The 19,611-nt window shown below is 37.9% G+C and overlaps 1 protein-coding gene across 1 annotated transcript in view; it reads right to left on the reverse strand.

Annotated features, from left to right (window-relative positions):
- osbpl5 (oxysterol binding protein-like 5) overlaps window positions 1–15,266 on the reverse strand; it is a 51,588-nt gene extending 36,322 nt beyond the window's left edge. The window contains exons 1-2 of the mRNA XM_085166562.1: window positions 15,040–15,266; window positions 4,718–4,779 (exon numbers count right to left, since the gene is read on the reverse strand). The gene's annotated coding sequence lies outside the window, so the exon portion shown is untranslated. The remainder of the gene's footprint in view (window positions 1–4,717; window positions 4,780–15,039) is intronic.
- Between the last annotated feature and the right edge of the window lie 4,345 nt (window positions 15,267–19,611).

A 19,611-nucleotide genomic window follows, 5' to 3' on the forward strand; every position in this document is an offset into this window, starting at 1 on the left:
GTTTGCAAAGCATTTAATGAGAAGTAATTGGGTCAACCTGCTACAAGTTCCTCCCTTTGTCCAAACAGTCACTTGATAGTCCTGTCACATGAGGAATTAAATTAACATAGTGTAATGAGGGCAGACTACACTTCTGTTCATCCTGCCCAGTATTTAATTGAATTGTACTGAGAGACCAAAAAAAGGAAGAAGAAGAAAAAAAGAACAGTGTTGTACAGACGCCATAAATAAAAATGCAATTTACTGTACGAGACCTCATTTAACCAGTTTGTCACGGATAGAAATCCCACATATGACACAAAGGACGGTAAAAAGCAAGACTATGCACATAACTGGAGAAGAACTGCATCATGTTATAGTCAGGAGGTTTGTCCTTTGAAAGACTTCAGGGGAAATCAACACTTCTCACAGATCGTCCATCCACTTTGTTTTCTCGTCTCTCGTCTGTCACATGCCCTCTTTCTGTCTCCCCATCAATCCCACAACAACGAACACTTATGATGCTGGCAGGAGCTCTCAGCTATTCACTGACACAAACAGCCGGAGTACTAATCATATCCTCAAGTCTTTGCTGTAGATACATAAGACTAATGTTTTATAGTAATACTTCAAACTCTTTACTTCGATAGTTTTACACATGCCTTAATTATGTTTAGCCTTGTAAACAGTTTCTGTTTTATTTGCCAATGTGCAAGAACCTCAGCCACTTAGATTTGATTGATTGAATCTTTATTTTGAACATGTTGAAAAAGTACAACAACATAAAATTTAAAGAGACAAATGAACAAAGCGAAACAAAAGGAAAACGAGCAACCACAACTACAAATAACTTTCATGTTCAAAAAGGAGCAGGAAGAAGCATAAGCTTATTTAATCCCACCCCTTTTCCACTATCTAGTAATCAATAGACTACAGAAATACCTCCTTGCAATTACATTATATGTCATGTGTATTTTTTTTATTCATTTTTTTATATATATATACATATATGTTTCTATCTATCCATACATACGTATATACACATACGCACATATACACATTTTCAATAACCCCAGTAACACCTCAAAGGATACACAACCTACAAATATATATACACCCATACCAACATACCCGTGCACCCGCACACACATGAAAATATTGGACAAGAACACCCTATCAAATCTCTACCTCTTCCCTGTACCCTGTAAAAACCATCTCCTTAAACCGCTTTTTAAACTGCGCCATGCTCGGACATTGCTTCATATCTTTACTTAGTCTGTTCCACAGCTTCACTCCACACACAGAGATGCAAAAACTTTTTAATGTTGTACGGATACGAGATGTGTTAAATTTAATTCCCCCCTCAAATTGTATTAGTTCCATTTATAATGGCACTGTAACTGAACTGTGTGCACACAGTGGTGCATCATTTCTGCTCATATTATGCTGTTTCATACCCAGTAGGCAGTTCTTACAGGGCTCCACGTGTCACCAATACTCTGGCCTCTCTTCAAATCACAAGAAGCACAATAAATATACATCACATTTACTGAGTATTGTTCTCATTAACTTAGGTCTTATTTTGTTTATTAAACAAGACTGCCGGGTGCTATTTTCTCTGAATGGTGTTCTACAATAGTCAATGCAGATGCCATTATCAGCTCTCCTTAAATTTATTCTATCTGACAACCAATTTGGATTTTATTTGTTCTTTAATTACTGCAAGGTCAGCTCCTGATTGTATAACTATTCTTTGATGAAATGACTCCAGGCAAACATTGTGTAACACTGAAGCCTACTCTAAGTTAAATTAAGTTGTATTGATCCCTGCAGAGAAATTCATTTGATGCATTTAACCCCTCCTAAGAACTAGGATGAGTTTGGCACCAGGGGACCAACTCTACTTCTCTAGCAAGGTTTCGTTGAAGAGCACTTTGAAAAAATTAATTTTGCTGATAAAAGGAAAGTCACGCAGGAGACTGAAAAAACAAAACAAACAAGAAAAGAACCCACATGCAAACTACATATAGAAAGGATCGGCAATGGATGGTGATCAATCTCAGGACCTTCATGTTTTGAAAGGTCAGTGCTAACCAATAAGTCTGTGAACGCTAATGTAGAACATTAAATCAACCATGTTATGCTAAATCCAGTAATTTGTCGCTCAAAGCAGCTTGTTTTTAAGCATTAAGAAAGCCTAAATATTGATTTCATCCCACTGTTAACAATTTCCATATTTTTTTTAAAAAAGAAAAACATTCATTGTTATGGTCTTTTGTTATTTGGTTGGAAATTTAGACGATTCGATTTTTGTGTGAAAAATCTAACAGGTTAAATGTGCAGCGTTTGGCATTTCAGTACTTTCCTACAACACATCTTCATCATTCAAGCATAATTAACTTTAGATTTGAACTGACACAGATATTGGATACAGAATATTACAACAGTCTGCCTTCTCCCCACTTGAGTAAACAAAAATGTGATCACCGCCCTGCGTTCAAACTGGTGTGTGTGGAATGACTGAGACAAACAAAGCTGAGGTGGCAGAGTGGAAATGTTGAGAAAATTGCATTCATGCTCCACTTCTATGCCATAAAGAGCTCTTGTGTTTCTCTCCTTGTACACTTTACATCTTTACACAGTGTGTATTGTGATGCAATCTGGTGTTAAAATGATAATCATATAGTTTATGGATAATTTAGTATCCACAAAAATAGTTGTCAGAAGTAGGAAATCTTAATTCTACTAAATTATGGTGTAAAAGTGGCTGCATGTGAGTTAATAGATTTCAAATCCAAATTGCAACTGGACTCAATACATGCAATTAAACTGCAAAAGAGCCAAGTAAGTATTTATTTTTTTAGTTTAATTAAGTAACTTGGCCCAATCACATCTAATGTAATAATTTCATGTTTGATTACTCTGTATTCTATGCAAGTCACAAAGACAAAAATAGTTGGTACAATTCTAACCAGTCAGTATTTGGTATGATTATCTTTATTCGTCAACACAGTCTGAACTCTTTTAGGCAAACTTCCTTGCAGTTTCATGAAGGATAAGAAGAAAAATCACTGCTTTTTGTTCCATTCTCTTAAGAAGTCAACACCACACTGTAGGGCTGTGGTACATCATAATGTCTGTGATAACATGGATACATTTTTACATGATATAAAAGTCCCATTTCAAAATATCCATGATATAGCAACACAATTTGATTATTTCCCTAGCATGCCCAACACCACCAGGAATGTCTGACAGCTAAATCCAGGTGTTGCCATGTTTTTGGCTAATAGCTCTTTGGCAATCACCTCACTGTTGCAAAACACTCTTTTCTGCTCGTCAAATTGTGCCATCTTTGGCATTTTTTCACTGAATCAGCTAAAGAAATGGGAACAAATGGGACCACTTTAAAAATTAGAAGAAAGTCTGGCTCCTTGAAAGCAAAATAGAAAGATTGGCTCACATATTATTGCATTACAATGAATACTGAACTAAAGCGTGACTTGAAAAATGCATATATTTCGCAAGTCAAATCATAATTGTGTTATCTGTGAGAGAAATAGTTAAATATTTTCCCGCTGACTGTTCAGCCATGGAGTAAGCTGCTAGGTACCGGATTTGTCTGGTTAATGTGTAATTTGCTGTTAAAGCACACATGCTCCAAGCACATGCCAACGTAAACAACTTTAGCATGGCTGACTCTCTGAGCTTTTCCGTACTGAACCGAGTTGGCCTCTTTTTATAACTACCACCCTGGGGCTACGCAGACACACAAAGCAGTACCTCTAACCTACATAATGACAACACAATTTCAGCACACTGAAAGTAAAGTAAGATTACTGTGTTATTATTATTATTATTATTCCCACAACATCAAAGTGACATTTTTCACAGTAACAAGGCTACATTTGTTAAGTAAATAAAAATCCACGGTCACCATTTCTAGACAGATGTGCAAAAGAGCTAAGTTAAATCTGCAATTTGTACAGCAAACGTGTACAAAGATATTTTTATCCTTCCAGGAGAGACAAAAATACACAGTGTAATACAGAAGACTGAAAAAAGCCAGTAACTAGTAATTACATCCTGCCTCTGTATAAGAGACCACCATGTTCCCCAGGCAAACTGCCTGTTTTAGGGCTTTGCCCATCTCTCAGAAGTATCCATCTGAGGCCAGCTGTCCTTGTGAAACCTCACTTATTCCCCTCTGAACCAAGCGAATCAGACACACCCTGTAACCTGCTGATCTCACTTCTAACGGTTTCTCTTCTTCTAAAGCCACATGGTGTACAAACTCTAGCGCACACAAACACAGAACAAACACAGACTTTACTGCTCTAGCCAACACTTTGATAATTAACTACAAATAGCTGTAGACAGAGAATATTCTACTTAAATGTAATAAAAACTGGCTGAAACAGAGAGTCTGCTTCACACCTTAAGAGATGTGCCCTACTTCTGCTCAGAAAGTGAGTTATCCCTCCTGGCAACGCTGGGTAAAAATGTGCTCGCATTGGTGTCAGATATTGAAAGCAGGGTGATGGACTGAGAAAATCAGTTCACAAATTTAAGTACAGTTAAAGTACTCAAGCACATGTAAGCTTGGACGGTAACATGCTAACAGCACATACAAACCATTTGACTAACTGAAGCTAAAACAGATGGCTATCCAATTTAGCTAAGTGTATTCATTACTAAGAAATTAAAGAGTGGGCCAGCAGCTGAAAGCTCAACTTACCTTTCACCTGAGCCCCAGGAGACACTGCATCCAGAAGCTTTTGTTGAATCAGCCTGTCTCACCTGCAGAGATGCAAAAGTTAGAATAAGGTTTCACTTTAACTCACACAGTACAAACGCTCAAACCTGCCTCACCCCCAACGTCTCTCCCGCTAATGCTCCTCCTGGTCACACCACTGTGTTAGAGCCCCACCCCACTCTTTCCCAGTCCTTACTTCAATAAGTCAGAACAAGCCTGCACCTTTAGCTAAAGTTGACTTGTAATACAATTATGAATCAAATTTCCCCCTCAAAATGAAAAGAATGAAAAGAAAAGAGTCAATGCTGATACTGTCAATCCCATTTTGTTGGAAAGGAGATTGTGTTTACCAGAACATAAGGAAGTAATACTCAAATGTAGACAGTATTTATGGAGAACTACTTCTGTTACACTAGATAAACACACACCTCAGTAGGATGTGAATCCAGGAAGACGTGAGGCAAGATAGCAGGAATATGACTGCAGACAGTTCAATGTCCACATAAGTGAACTTAATTTGATGTTACACATTTACATTCACTCTCATTATTTACAGCTAAAAATTGTGTTTTCACCTCCCATTCTTACATTTGTTTTCCCTTTTAATCACTTGAAAAACCTGTCTATTCACACACAACTGGGACATGTGATAAGCCACAAATCTACAAAAGAAAACACACACAAACATCAGTTTGCAAAGCAGCACTGCACCCCTAATACATGCAATAAAAAACTGAGAAAATGCATGTATCTGTGCAGATTACACCAATGTTAATAGACCTAATGGTAGTGCAACAAGTGAAAAAACAGGGTGGTCAGGAGTGGTGGAATCTGCGCCTTTAAAATCCTGCTGCTTAGCAAACGAGGAAGCCATAACACTTGAGTACATCTAACCTAAATAAGAAGTGAACTGAAAGAGAATCGCTAACAGCACTTGAGGGACAAAGACAAAGAGGGGGGCAGTGCAGGAGAGATCAGGTCAAACACACACAGCCAATACAAATAAAGTTGAAAGAAAAATACACAAGGAATGAGTAATTTAGCTTGCCCCCTTTTTTTTTTGCTTAAAAGACAAGAATCATGAAATGCACAACACGTACAAACAATGCAAACCACAAGTGAAGTACGACACCGTGACCCAGAATGTGTCACGGTTTCAATGGAAGAGTATTTGTTCTCGGGACCAATTCACAGTGCAATAAAGTTAACTGCATAACACATAAAAACGACACTATTACAACTTGGGATTGCACTTAACTCATGACCAAAGGCCAAGAGAAAAGTGTAAAGAACGGACAGTTTAAATGCAACACTCTTACTAAAGAGACTCACAGTGTACAATGTACTTCTTTGTTTGGCGCATATCACATTCATACATAGTGGGCCAAATATAAGCCAGAAAGAGAGCAATCACTATCCCTACAATTACAAACAAACAGTGCTGAATAGAATCTAACCAGCAAATTGCATGCTAGTCTTCACAGAAGCAGCTAATTAACATTTGTTTTAAGGCATTGTTGGGCTCGTAAGCAATGATAGGAAGGTAACATGTGTAAGAAAGAGATTACAGATGAAAATAATGCAATTAGTGATGGATTTGAACTAAATCAAATGATTGTTGTCTTGCTTTAAACATTTTAAACTAAATATTTGAAACTACATTAAAACACCACAGCAACATTCATGCATTTGTCTATGAAAGTCCTCAGTCATCCAGGTCATTGTAATTGAAGGAGCTTGGAAAAGACCTTGACTTGACATTAGAACTGAAGAAGCTTCTCAGATAAGAGGTGAAACGTCTTCAAGCAACTTAAAGAAGTCCAGACGCTTTTCTTTCCAAGCTCCTTAGATTCATGCATTTGGTTTTTACAGCACTTCCCTCAGGAAACAACTTTTACACAGTACAGTGATATTAAGCCTCTGTTGTGATTTTAGAAGGGAATATTTTAAATTTCCCTAATGAAAACTGAAAAGATTTCCAATGACATAGCTGTCTGCTTTGGCAGCTATGTCAAACTGCCAAACTCAAGTTGCTTAGCAACTTGAATTGAGTTGATTGGTTGATGAGGGGCAAAGATCACTGCAGTGCAAAAAGATGCAAAGCATCAATTATTCTGATTCCAGATGCTTTACATTGCACATTAAAAATGTTTGATTCATTGCATTCATCTTGTAATTTCATAGCATAATTCTGTTGCATGTAACCAGTTCTCCAGATCAGCCCGACTTGCTTCAAATCAATATAAAAATAGGAACAGTGTCAATAATAACTAGACTAGAAATAGGTTTTCCAACTTGATATAGTACTGGCTGTAACATTATAGCCAACCCATGAAACATTAACAATGTCTGCCATTCCTGAAAATATTTTATTTATCTTTGCCCAATAAACCAAAGTTCTGGACTTACTGTAACAGCTGTGCTTTAAAACCCTTCACTTCTTCTAGGAGTCTAAAACTCCACTTTTTATCCTGTCACATTGAACTGTCTATCCTGTAACAATCTTGAACAGTTCTTCTGACTTGAGGTCATCATTTTTCTAAAGATTAAATGGATACAAATTGTCCTCACTTGTACTTGTGTTGGTGCTTTTATCACGTCAGACAGCCTTCGTAAGGAAAGCCTCTTATCAGCAGCCTCCTTCAACAACCCTCATCTCTGACCATGCAAACCCACTTAGCTAAACATAAGGCCACGAAGGATTTTGCTGTGACCGTAGCTAGACATTAACAGTCAGATATAAAGTTAGCTTCTGTCTTTTAAGTGAAATGTCAATTTGACAAAGACTTTCACTTAACGTTGAATTTGAGACTATGATCCATATGAGCATCGGGTAATAGAGGCAGGTATTTAAAAATGTTCTTTGGTATACGGGAACTGTCTGTCCAGTGAAGACAGATAGCACAGATAAACAGAACATAACCTTCTATCAACACATAAAAATCAGTCTGCTGAGACACAAAGTGAGGACTCACTGTCTGTTATGGTCACAATTTTAACTCAATGCAAAATTTGGCTCTGGGTCTAAGGCCACTTAACATTAAGTGTATTCATGTCCCTTAAAGACCAATGTACTAATCGCATGCCCTCCTACTTTGGGGTCTATTGTTTGAGCAGTCCGGTATAAATCAGGGGCATCGCAAACTGGAAAAATCACAGTTCAATCCAGCAAAATGGGACCAACAGTGAAGATCAAACTGTCTTTGAATATTGAGCCAAATACGAATATTAGTTGACGGTGATGTTGGGGAGATATGTTAGTATATCTATAAGAATAATGTTTAGTTAAAAACGAAGCAGTCTGTGGGATACTCCCCTTTTGAGTGACTAATCAGTAGGGGTGGGGGAAAAAAATCGATACTGTGTAGTATTGTGATATTTTGTTTGCTAATAATGTATCGATACAGGGACAGCAGAAATCGATATTTTGTTACAAAAAAGGTTTTTGTGCTCTGACTTCAGAGCATGTTGATCCTTTTTCTGAGCAAGAATCCTGACATTCCTTCACTGTCCAAATGTGTTTAACTTTTTTTTTGGCAGCAATAAACATGACAGTTTACTTATTTTAATTTAAGACATGTTTTATTTTAATTAAGTTTAAAACTTTTTTATTTAATGTAAAATTATATTTTGTTTTAATTTACTTTCAAATTCTTCAGTTGCTGAAGGGGCTGCATAGTTTTCATAAACTGCATAGTTCAGAATAGCTATAATTGTACCAGATGGTTGCGTTCAGTTAAGTTGGACTAGACTGTAATACAAACCGTTCAGTTTGTCAACAATAAAACTGAAATGAGAGAAAGACTGAGTGCGAGACTTTGTTATTAGATAAAATGAATATTGATAAAGTTTACCTTTATGTACAGAATCTGAATATCGCAAAATATTTTTAAAAATTACAATAATTTCGTATCGTGCGTTAAGTATTGTGATAATATCGTATCGTGGGATGTATGGTGATTCCCACCTCTACTAATCAGTCCATCTTATTTTCTCTGCTCACAAACCACTAATTTCACAAATAATTGCTTCTTTTTACTACTATAGTAGATGGTCTAGTTTTAAACTCTCGTTCCAACAGTGAAATTCACACTGTTAATAAATGCAAAATTTCTCCCACCAGCAAGTACTGCTCTGACAAAGCCCAATTATTAAATCTTAAATTGTGCTGTGAATGGCAATTCATCCTCACAAGTGAACTGCAGCTGTGGGAGGCCTGGTTTTTAAATGAGAGGCTGTATTCACCACTTTGAGGAAAAGGCTTTAAACACAATAGCAAAGCAACCTGTTGTACTTTGAGGGCGCCAAATGAGGGATTCCAACACCTTTTATACAGCAGATCGACAGTTATGGTCAAAAGTTTACATACACTCATCAAGGGCATGAATGTCATGGTAATTTTTTACTTTTAATGACTTCTGTGAACTGTTCTTTTCCATGGTGGAATGATTATACACCAGGGGCACATGCATAACCATATTTTAGATTTTATCTAATCCACAAAGGGTTAAAAGTTTACATGCACCCCAACTAACAGGAACCTCTGCCAACTAGTCATGGGATATAGGGCTGTGCGATATGACCAAAATCTCATAGCCCGATATAAGACATTTATCGCCCCGGCAACGATATATATCATAAAAACTTTACATTTTCAAGAAATTCTGTGAATCTCGGGCAGCTCAACTTGCGTGAAGTGTTTTCAGCTCAGCGTCGTGTACCTGGAGTCGAGTGTTTTGACAGATGCATGAAACTATACATGTTTAGACATAAGTTGAAACTGCCGTAATTTTCTATGTGAGTATTTATTACACAGCGTGCTGCAGGGAAAAGCCAGTTTTAAGGTTTAGGTTTTTTAGCTTCTTACGGCTCTTTTTAGCTTCTCATCCGTAAACACTGTGCATACTATTTCACGAGATTCAGTTTACTTTGAAAAACCTCAACAGAATCTTCAGCTTTATTGTGAAAGGTTTATGTGGAAAATGAACAAGCGGACGGCGGAGCCACGCGATGGTTTTACCGTCGTTGTTGCTAACGACAACGCATAAAAACAGTCGCTTGTCCGTCCGTAGTGTGGTTATATTAAATATAAAACAAAGAGAGAACTTTAAAAAATTAATTCTACAGTGACCATCAAAACGATGAAAACATATTGCAGTAAACAGTTTATTTTGCGACACCACAAAACAAACGACAGCGATATTGTGTGATCTCAAATTCTTGGAAAAGAACACCCCTTATATTTGAAAGTCTGTGGAATAGTAGAATAATAGTAGGAAAGGCACTTGTAGCTTCCCTAGTTAATGCAAAAATTAGTAGACCAAAGAAAAATATCAACATTTCAGCTGGACATGGTGGATGTGTCACTGTGAAAACGTAAGTATGATTGGAAGACAACACTAATCAATCATTAAATAAAGCCTAAATGTCAAACGTCGCATCAGCAAAAGCTGCTCAATACTTTAGCACAAAAAGCAACTTAATCTGGAATAAAAGAAAAATATTCCCGTACACATAACACGAGTTAGATGGGAGCGTTTATCAATTTAATCTCTGTGCCTTCAACAAAAAGATGAGAGCAAGATTTGTTTACATAAAGACAGAAAAGCGGAAGCAGAGAGGAATGCTAGAAGCAGAGTCACATAAACACTGCAGGGCGTAAGGCAGCACAGATAAAAGCTGCAGCAGGGATCCAACAACCTATGAACAGCATCGATTTTTTTTCCCTGCGTGACACTCAATCACTGTTGGAAACCACTGTAATGGCATAAATCATACTATTCATGATCAATAGCTTTTAAAGCAATCTCTAAAAGTGGGGTGAATGTTAGAAAGACATTCACCCCAGTGTAGTGTAGTGTCACTTTAAGACTGAAATCAGATGATGGTCCCGTGTCATGGAAATCACCCATCGTCTCGGACCCAATGTTACTTTGAAAGGTGAAGGCAATGCTTGTTTTGTTGGAGTGACTTGGCATGTTCATCTACAGATGGATGTCACAAGTTTCCATTTAGTGTAACAGAGCCACTTTCCCCCTGTTAACTACTTCATTAGGAAAACAGACAACTTAGTAACAGACAGAACGCTAACACTACTGATCCCTAAGGCAAAGCTGTAGAATTACATTAACAGCTATTAATGGATTTGTCTGGCACTAATAAAACGCATGTCATGAAAACACCAGGCAAAAGTTCAACACCAATATCATCCTGCCAGCACAGAGGATTGTGATAACCCTATAAAGTGGAATTTGGCAAACTGATGACGTAACCAAGCCTCTCAGCAACACCTCATTTGTAAAAAGAAAAAAAAAATGCTGTGTTAAAAGTATGTCCGAAATCTACAACGGCCCGGCAGTAAACTCAACACAGATGCTTCAGCTTATCCCAGAAAACTACAGATTATCAGCGTCTGACATGGGCAGCGCACAGTGCCAATCGTTTTCAATGACGGAACAAAATCTCCTTACGAGCCCTGCCACTCAGAAACAGCCATAAAACAAACGGAGACTTTTAAAAGGATATTGCATCATAGTTGATGTAGCTCATTCACAAAATCAAACAAAAACATTATGAGCAGAAAGTCTGAATAGCAGTAGCTTAATCCATATGGCTGCTTATTATTTAATAACAAAACAGTGAATGTAATCCATGTCAACAAAACACAACAGCATCTATAATGGACACTTATTTTAAATAAATCAAGTTTTACACCCACAATATCCACACAGCACTAACCAAAGCTGTCAGCATTTACACAACCACCAACTCCATGTAGTAACCTATAGAGAGGTGGATATTGATTGCAGAGGCACTAGCTGCTGCGAGAATACTCGTTGGCAGTCTGTAGAAAGCTGAGTGGTGGATGTATGGTGTCAAATCTGCTCTAAATACAGACACCTGCTGGTCAGTTTCCTTGGAACAAAGTAAGAAGTCACTTTCTAAGGGTCAGGAGGTCAGTCTCAAATGCTTTATTTCTTTGTGTGTGTGTTGGATAAATCAAGCAGGAGACACGGAGAGAGCCCAGAGTTTTAAAATCCTGGCTGTCGGTTGTTAAATCATATAGCAAAATAATTGGAATGCACTGTTTGATACACAATTCATCAGAAAAGAGAAGAATCTAGTTTTCAGTTCCACATTTAAACGTCATGATCGTGGTTTCACAAGCCTTTGCCTCACTCTGCGGGGTTGATTTCAGATCAACACAAAATGCCATTGTTTCCAGATCTGTAGGGTGTTTTACTCAGTGTTAATATTAGAGGAAATAAAACCATAACTGCAGACATTTACAAATTACAAATTTATAACAGAAGTCCCACTGACTTTTACATAATAATATCTGAGCAAACAATGTGTGCATCTGGATAAAAGCGTTACCCATGAGGGAATAAGAAGACGTTAAACATTTCTGTGTTTTTCTGTGCTCACATAAATACTGTTTCTTCTGGGAAAAAGTGATATTCTGTGACAAAAATGGCCTGTTTTAAAACATAAATGTCAGCTAGCATCTGTAAAGCAACTTGTGATGAAAAATTCTGCAAGGGAAGAGAATCTTGGAACAATATGAGCTACTAAAAGTGCGTTCGCTCTCTAGGGGCAGAGAGAAAAATTCAGTATGGAGCAGTATTAGCCTAGATTCCCCCAGTAGATGTCGGGGAAAGCATTTAAATCTCAGAGGAACTGGAAACAGCACTGAGCCACTTATCAGCCCTGGAATAGGACAATTCCACTTTGAAGACCAGCCAGATTCAAAGTAGCATTTTAAAGGGAAGAGTGTGTTTTGGAAAATTGCCATTCAGATAAACAGAGACAATCAGGATCAGACAAAATATCTGATTTCCAAATAAAAACAAATGAAGCAGCGATTGGCATTTAGACTGGAAGACGGAGAGGACCTAGCACCCGTCATCAACGCCTAGCTGGCTTCTCCTGTGGAGACTGATCTACAGGATGCAGTGAGATGTGGTATTTTCTGCATATCCTTCACAGTGCAGCATGGAAGTTGGGACATCTGTTGCTGTGTCTTCCTGCTAGAAAAAGCACTGATAAAAAGCAGGACTATCCACCCACAGAAAATGACTCAAACGGCTCTTTACTCTTTCCTTCTTTCACTGCCACTCTCCCCCATTTGTGTTTCACAACAGAGCAAAGCCACAGTTCTAGTTGATAGGCTTAGGGCCCAACACCATTAAATATCACCACCTGATTAGAGGAAGGTAGACTGTCACATGACGTGTCAAGGCTTTGGGTGTCAACAGATCAGCACAGAAAAGCAAATGTGATTTTTGTTTTTCTAAAGTGGGAAAAATTGTATTAAGCGTCAATCTGATGAGCGGTGTTAGACTCTATTTAAATCAGATATGCAACAAGACGTGGTCTCTGTTAGTAATGATTTCATGACCTAATTCCACTGCCCACGTAATACTAATGACCTTCTCATGCTTGCCATGGTCCTATCTCAGCTATTTCCACCACTCATAGTAGGACACTCTGCAGTAATTCAATATCAGATCAATTTTTTGTCTGATGGTGAATGACGACAGTGCACGTTAGACGTTTATCATTCTATATGACCCTCTTTAAAAGACTGAGTCCAGTGAATGTGCAGACCCAGAAAGGCTGAAGCAACAACGCAAATAAAGAAGTAGAGATGGTGAACAAGTGACACACTTTAAAACTGCCTCTTCGTCAAGCTCTGCAGCAGTTTCCCACATATTATCTATTTTCACTTCAACCAAGGGTGAAACATTCCACTAAACCCTTTAACTATTAACTAAAGTGCACTCCAGCACTCCAGTGTTATTCTCATCACAAGCAAAGCCAGACCCGACATAATACCACACAATTAAAGATGGATGAGACAAAGTGGCAGTGAAAAGCCTCCACAGTTAGTCATCATCTCATCGAGATCAAATGCCACGAGTATCGTTTGACCCGCACGTATTTTTTTAAAAAGCTTGAAGGAACTCATGATCTTCTGTTTGTTAAGCTGCACTTTTTTCACAAACCCCTAACATGTGCACAAATGCCAATGTGGATCTTTTTAATTACTTTTTATTGTTATTGCTGTGGGAGGAACTCCTTTCAGACAATTTAATGAGAACTACATGACGGAGCTGGCAACGTTCTCAGCGTGGTCTTGTAAACAGACAAGATATGCAATGAAGTCTTTTTCTGAGTGACCCCAAAAACACTCTGTTTTGGCATTTCTGCGCTGCAGCATCTGACTTGTCAATGAATGTAGACTGGCACCAATGAAGGAAGCGCTCGTGCATATACTGATAATCACCTGTTTATAGATTTCTGAAAACAAGATGGCATTTTCTAATGTAAGTGGCCAGTATTTATCTGTTGCTTTTTATCAGCTTTGCTTGGGATTACTTTTTAAACTTGCAGAAAGTAGGGCACCTAAACATCTGTTATTATCAACCCCGAATTTGGCAATCACAGCATTTAATTTCTTGTCAAATTAATATGGTCCTATTAGGAGGCTTGTGTTGGTGCTGGTGAACCCATGAAAAAGGTTACACGTTTGGTATCACACTTGCAACAGTGCAGCCGGCCAACGCTGGCGAGGTCTTGGACTGTCCTGCACATATTTGACATTTAAATGTCTGCCAGCCTCGTCGCTCTGCTTTGAATTATCTGCACGCTGCAGTAAAGTCAAAGCAAAACGTCGCAACCCACGTGGCACATAGATGATACAGAGACTTTACAGACTGCTTGATTAATGACTACAGTTAATACTCCTATGATCCTCTGCCGCATGTGCTTAACAGCACAATAACATGCATTTTTCATTTATTTACAGTTTGTAACAAAAGCAAGTGAACGCAACACTGTAACTGATTTAACATAAAAGCAGCACATACAGGTACGTGCACTCGCTTGTTGCAGCCATCCTGGGCATCGGCGGGGATCGTGGTTGCTATGCAAACGAGTGACAGCAAAGCTGCAGCCGCATGGGGCACGGGCTGCTCCGCTAACGTGGCGATGAGGGGTTTACTTGAGGCAACAAGCTAGTAAGGTTAGCTGCTACCCAACGAGACGCCAAACCAAACACTCAGAATGACGTTACTATAACCACTGAACGAATTCCTTCATATGCTGCGACGATGGGAAGACTAAAATTACAGCGTGGATGCCACGAAAAGCGCAATTTTTTCCCTCATTTTGTTATTCAGCGCTATCAGAGCTAACTAGCCGTTAGCTCATAAAACATGGGTTAGTTGTATAGATACAAGTAACGTTGACTAAAAATAGCAAGTTGTGCTTAGCGGTGTGCTGTAGTAACAGAAACTCACTCTTTGTCGATCAGGGAAACGATCATGCACTTGCTCCTAAGCTTCTTTTCCAGTCCAGCGTCATAGCACGGGGCTGTATGGAGACAGCTGGGGGGTTTAGGGGGGCAGTAGGTGGGCTGTGACGGACGGTTGGAGTCGGTTGGAGAACAAGTTGCTCGGTTCCTCTCAACATGGAGAGTGCGGAGTGGACTGGATCCTTCTGCGGATCATCTGCTGCCCGTCACACACAGGGAGCTATGGCGCCACCTGTGGCCGTAGCAGCGTACAACACCAGCTGCATGTGACCTACAAGATAAACACCGGCACACATTTCCGCTTCAGATTCAGTTTCACGTCTGCTTACATTTACTATTGTCGAAAACGCTTCTATACAAACTGGGACCAGTCAAAACGGACAAACAAAACTTCATAAGTGGGAATTTCCTACTGACATATACATTGTGTATTACGCAATGTGAGTTTTTAATGAAGTGTATTACATAATGTGAACATACTCCATGTAGAAAATAAAAATGTACAATCATAAAATAAGTTTACATGCAATATCAGATACTCTTTAGGCAGCACACTGTTCCCTGCCAGTGTATGTAATTTTGCTGTAATAAAATGACAGATGAAGAGTTTTACTTTTGCGGGGTTGATGTGTAGCCAGAGGTGGGCATTTGAAGTTCATCCAGATCACATATTAGGCATATTTTTATAAATAAAAATCTAAATGAAATTAGAAAAAATAAATTATAAGATCTATACATGCTAATCTGTTTCGATCTCAAATCCAGAGTCTCAGTTCATCAAGATGTTGCAGAGAGAATTTTAGCAACAAATATTCATATTAGATAAATGTAGATAAAGACTCTCAGACTCAGTGAAGTGTTCATATAGCTTGGCAGAAAAATTATAAGAGCAAACATTTTCACACAATTTTTTTTATTATAAATGTATAATTCATATTTGCACATACAGTTAGGTCCATATATATTTGGACAGATTTCCCAGAATGAAATTCAAATGAAACAACTCAGATGCACCTTAAGTGCAGACTTTCAACTTAAATTTTTTGGGTTGAATAAAAACATTGCATAAAAGTGTGAGGAATTTTTTAACGCAATCCCTTAGTTTTAGGGTCTCAAAAGTAAATCGAGAAATTAAAAGACCGAGAATAAAAAATTCATTTCTAAAACTCGAAAGCCTTTTGCTGGCATTGACAGCCTGAAGTCTTGAACTCATGGAAATCACCAGATGCTGGGTTTCCTCCCTTTTAATGCTCTGCCAGGCCTTTACTGCTGCAGCTTTCAGATTATTTTTGTTTGTGGGCCTTTCTGTCTGACGTTTAGTCTTCAACAAGTGAAATGCATGCTCAATTGGGTTAAGATCAGATGACTGACTTGGCCATTCATGAATATTCCACTTCTTTGCTTTAGTAAACTCCTGGGTTGCTGTATGTTTTGGGTCATTGTCCATCTGCATTATGAAACACCACCCAATCAATCTGATTGCTTTTAACTGGATTTGAACAGACAGTATGTCTCTGAACACCTCAGAATTCATTCAGCTGCTTCTGTCCTGTGTCACATCATCAATGACCACTAGTGTCCCAGTGCCACTGGCAGCCGTGCACACCCAAGCCCTCACACTGCCTCTGCAAATCTAGCCTAGTCCAACCTAGCCTTTCTATTCTTGAGACTTATGTGTGGCTTGCAATTGCAGTGGAACTTTCTTGCAGTCTTCTCTTTATGTTAGACTTGGATATTGATTGGTCACTTGGTTGTGAAGGGATTTCTCTTGACCAAGGAAATGATTTTGCCATCATCCACCACTGCTGTCTTCCATAGACATCCAGGTCTTTTTATGTTGCTTGGTTCACCAGTGCTTCCTTTCTTTCTCAGAATGTACCAAACTCTACATTTTTCCACTCATAATATTTCTTGTATGTTTTTCTTTTCTTTTCTATTTTTGCATTTGAAGGATGGCTTGTTTCACCTGTACGGAGAGCTCCTTTAACTGCATGTTATCTGTTCACAGCAAAATCTTCCAAAATGCAAGCACCACACCTCAACTAACTAAACCTACTTCCTAAACCCTTCATCCAATATGAATGTGGATACCCTCAAATGAAAGCTGGGAGTCTGCACATTATGTCCATGTCCATTAACTATATTTGGAAAATGTCTTAGTAAACAGGTAAAAAGCAGAACTTGTGTCCAAATATATATGGACCTAACTTTAATCCCTGGTCTTTACATAGAAATGGCCATATTTAAACTGTAGTGAAAAATAGTGGTCTAGTACCTTTGCTTAGATCAGATGACAAATATTTCATTTTCTCTTTACTGTTGTTTTATATTCAATTTCAGAGAAGGTTAGAAAAAACATCCTAGTATAATCCATTATGGTGGATTTGTGGCATATAAGCATTTGAGGTCATTATTAAATTTGGATCACCCAGTTATCTTTTGTTCTATTTTAATTTTCCAATTGCAGGTCAGGATTTATGTTCAAAATGGATAAAAATCCAACTTATGGACCTGAGAGGCATGAGACAGAAATTATGTCGGGAAGTGGGGGAGAAAAAAGTAGAAGCCTGAGAAACTGCAGGCCTATTTAAGCTGACATGCTGAAAAAATCTTACATTTGTAGAAAAACAATGCTGTGTACCAAAAGTGGTCTTTTAAACCACCTCAATACTGTAAAAAGTCTTGCAACAGAAGGCCTGATGTGCTGAGCTGTAAAACTGTCAAAGTCTCCTTGTGAAAAGCTTTTTCCTTACAAAGTAAGAAACAGACATGGCATTATTTATTCATCCGTTGAGGGTGCACTTATCTACCTGCAACCTCAAATTGAATAATTCAAAGGTGTAACACCTCAATCCTGCTCTGTAGCATGCAGTCATGTATTGGTCCTTTTGATCCTTCCATTTGACTCAAACAATTTTGGAAACTATATACATAATGAGTTTATCAGACATGCTGCAGTAGCTGTGACACAGTGTGATGAGCTTTGTAAATAGATCCAAACTCACAATTGTCCAGAGGTAACATTAAAGCAAGCATATGAATCTTTAATCATATTGAAGCTGAGGGATTTAAACAATAAGAGGAGTATTACGCCTCTATTTTCCAGAATTTATAATCCCATTTCATATGACAGGTTAAAATGTATACAAAATTTGAATCCTTGCCTTTTTCTATATATATTTTCACATTGTAGCATCAAGCATCATATAAAATATCCTAAAACCTTAGTAATTATTATACATATTTTTCATTTAAAATCCAAATGCTTAAAATAGCTTTAAATACACTATGATAAAATAAAAATACGTTTTAAAAAATATCGACAGGCGTACTCTTTTATTGAATTATCTTTAAAAAAGTAAAGTATCTGCCTCATGGAAAATCCTACCCTTTGAGCCTGCACTTCTCTGGCCATTTTAACATCACAGTATTTCCATACAAGGATCGGATATGTAGCAGGAAGTGACATAACATTACAGTTTCTGTGAGGAATGCACAACGTAGAAAATAAGGAAAAAACAATGGACTAAGTTCATCAAAGTACAAACACCATAGATGCTAGGAACATGTTTAGTTTAATTGAGTTCCTGAGCTTTTTATTGAGGCAAGTAAAATTGCAAAAGTAAAATTGTAATAAAAGTATTGTACGTATAAAGAAATAATCCTAACAGTCTACAAAGCACTGGTCAAAATATTAATGTTACAGATAAAAACATCTCCATAGTAGACAGTGTAGAAGACAAATGCATCCAGTGCATTATTCACAATACAGTGCATACATGTGCAAAAGGCTCCTTCATTTAAACACATTGCAGAGTTCATATTGGCTTAAAATATGCACAAACAGACAGCTGAATTTCAGATGTCTGTCTTTTCCATTTGAAGACATAAGAGTGCCACCTATTGGTGAACTGGTGGAAAAAACTCTTTAAAAGGCACACAGTCTTCATAACAGCATTTGTTTTATACAAGGCAAAGGTTATTATAAGTTTTTCCTGATCAAAAATACCTGTACAGCATCCATCACACTACCTGAGCAAAAAGATCTAATCATCAGTGAGTCATATACAGTATTAAGAAGCATTTATAAAACATCTGAGCAATACAAAAATATACAATTATAGCAAAGTGTCCAAGACACATAATCCATATTGCAGCTCTACGTACAGTTTCGTCCACTGTCAACATTCATAAATCTTAACAAATAAATATCAAATAATCTGAGTTTGAATCCAGGAAGCTAGAAGACTGTTATCAAAAGCCTAAAAGGTATAAAAATAAATCCGGGAAAATGTGCTCACAGCCTCTCCTTCACAGATATTTGCTCAGTTTCTTTCTAAAAGTGAAGAGAGATGGAAGAACTGATGGACTTCTGGGCCTATGCGTTGTGGTATCCGTTTTTGGGAGCCCCCTTTTTTGGGCTTATATTTTCATAGATTGCCGCGGTGTTTTGGTAGATTAGATCCACATTGGTCCCCGTTCTCGACCGGATGATGTCCAAAGCACACTGGTTTAAGAACACATACTGGTCCTGCACATATATCAAATGCAAAGGTTC

The sequence above is a fragment of the Neolamprologus multifasciatus genome, chromosome 7 (assembly GCF_963576455.1).
Source record: "Neolamprologus multifasciatus chromosome 7, fNeoMul1.2, whole genome shotgun sequence".
In the NCBI taxonomy this organism is placed as follows: Eukaryota; Metazoa; Chordata; class Actinopteri; order Cichliformes; family Cichlidae; genus Neolamprologus; species Neolamprologus multifasciatus.